General features: G+C 35.1%; 1 pseudogene; it reads left to right on the top strand.

The window, feature by feature from the left end:
- The first annotated feature begins 281 nt into the window (after positions 1–281).
- On the top strand, positions 282–2103 carry LOC111288087 (hexokinase-1 pseudogene; annotated as a pseudogene).
- Positions 2104–2420: the final 317 nt, after the last annotated feature.

The raw sequence follows: 2420 nt of genomic DNA, 5'->3' as shown, positions 1-2420 counted from the left end.
TTTAGGAAAGGTTTTATTGTTTTGATAAAATTCATAAATTATCTAATAAATTATAAAAATAAGCAAGGCTTGGATAATTCAAAATCAAATTGGTACTATCTCTTGGATGTGTGTTTTAAGGGTGCTACAACATTTTTTATGCGTAATCAACTTTTAAACCTAACCTTTGTTTTGTAGATTAGCTTATGTAGACACCCTAATCAGTCCGAGCCCAAGCCCATTTGGGCTTGATTCAATTGGTCTAGACTTAAGCCCATTGGGCTTGGCTCAATAGGGCTCAGGTTATCATGCCCAATTAGCCATTCTTTTATTTTTATTTGGTTTTATTTTTGGGCTGATCTTTGATTATTTTATTTTTTTATTTGATTTATTTTTTTTTTATTTATCATTGGTTTAAGGGATAAAAAATAAAAAAAATTAAAAAAATATGCCGTGAATGGATAGTGGCAATGTTAAAGTTGGTTTCAATTTGTATTAGATAAATTTGATGTTTTTGTGGTAATCTGAAAGTTTGGTCAGTAGTTGATTCCTATAACACTTCTGCTAGGCTTTATAAAATCACACGAACATAGAAGTAAAAGGGGAGGAGGAAAAACACAGGGGATCAACACAGAAAATTAAAGAGAAAACAGTCAAGCAAATCCCATAAAACTCAATCAGTTTTTAAGTGGTCCACTATCAGCCGAACCCTTCCCCTTTCCTCGCAGACAATTTAGCCAAGCCATAACTTTCTCATACTATTGCCGACCTCCTCCATTCTCTACTGCCATCTCTTCAGTCACTGCCAGTAAAGAACTCCACTGTAGTTCAATCACCACACTGCCATCTCTATCTAAACACTAAACTGAATCTAGCTAGTTATACTCAGCCTTCTTATATCATCATTTCAATGACATTTTTGCTATAAAAAACCCACTGGCAGCAGTGGCGGTGTGTGCTGCAGCGACGTTGTGGTGTGTCACAGGATGAAGAATTCAGAGAAGCAGGCCCAGGCGCTAGCTATCCTGAACGAATTCGAGGAAAAGTGTGGGACCTTAATTTCAAAACTAAAACAGGTGACAGATGCTATAACTGTTGAGATGCATGCGGGGCTCACATCAGAAGGTGGTAGCAAGCTCAAGGGGATTATCAGCTATGTGGATAATCTCCCCACTGGTGATAAGAAAGGGTTGTTTGATGCCCTGGACCTTGGTGGCACAAATTTTCGTGTCCTACGCGTACAGTTGAGTGGTAAAAAAGGTCGTGTTGTTAAGCAAAAATTTGAGGAAATTTCAATTCCTTCACATTTGATGACTGGATCTTCAGATGCATTATTTGATTACATTACTTTAGCCCTTGCAAAATTTGTTGCTACAAAAAGTGAAGGTTTACATGTTTCACTTGGTAAACAAAGGGAGCTGGGGTTTACTTTCTCATTTCCTGTTAGGCAAACATCGATATCATTAGGGGCTCTTATAAAATGGACAAAGGTTTTCTCAATAGATGACACAGTTGGTCAAGATGTTGTAGGAGAATTAACCAAAGCAATGGAAAGGGTTGGCCTTGACATGCGTATGGCTGCTTTGGTCAATGATACAATTGGTACATTGGCCGATGGTAGATGCAATAACCCAGATGTTATAGCTACAGTGATATTGGGTACAGGCACAAATGTAGCTTATGTAGAGCGTGCCCCTGCAATTCCTAAATGGCACGATCTTTTACCTAAATAGGGAATATGGTTATCAACATGGAGTGGGGTAACTTTCGATCTTCACACCTTTCACTAACAGAATATGACCAAGCATTGGATGTTGAGAGTCTAAACCTTGAAGAGCAGATTTTTTGAAAAAAATTATATCTGGTTAAGAAAGGATCAGGATCCGCGCGTTTTCTAGCTGGCAACCTGAGCGTCAGCCTGTTTTTGACCCACGCTTGACCTGCTTATTCACCGATCCTCGGAGCCGAGCCGAACCGCCAAGCCGCATCCTTCAAACCGTTCTTTATGCCTGGAGCTGAGCCACGTTGAATTTCTCAAGCCGAGCTATTCTTTTTTTGGTATTTTATTCATTTGTTTGTTTATTTATTTGTTTTTTTATGTGTTATTTATTTTTAGGAATCTTTTTTTTTCATGTTTTAATTTAATAAAAATAAAATAAAAATAAAAATTTTCAAAAAGAAATATTTTTGAGAAAAAATTGAAAGTATCAATTTTTCTTGAAAATAAAATTAAAAAATTTTTTTTTTTTGAGAAAAAGTTGAAAGTATCAATTTTCTTTAAGAATAAAATTTTTAAAAAATATATTTTTGGGAAAAAGTTGAAAGTATCAATTTTCCTTGAAAATAAGTTTTTTAAAAAAATATTTTCGAAGAAAAGTTAAAAGTATCAATTTTTCTTGAAAATAAATTTTCTAAAAAATATTTTTGAGAAAAAGTTGAAA

This window comes from Durio zibethinus, chromosome 4 (genome assembly GCF_047325235.1).
Source record: "Durio zibethinus cultivar Kanyao isolate XHJ-2024 chromosome 4, ASM4732523v1, whole genome shotgun sequence".
Classification (NCBI taxonomy): domain Eukaryota; kingdom Viridiplantae; phylum Streptophyta; class Magnoliopsida; order Malvales; family Malvaceae; genus Durio; species Durio zibethinus.
The sequence above is the reverse complement of the archived record's forward strand: the minus strand, read 5'-3'. Positions and strand labels throughout refer to the sequence as shown.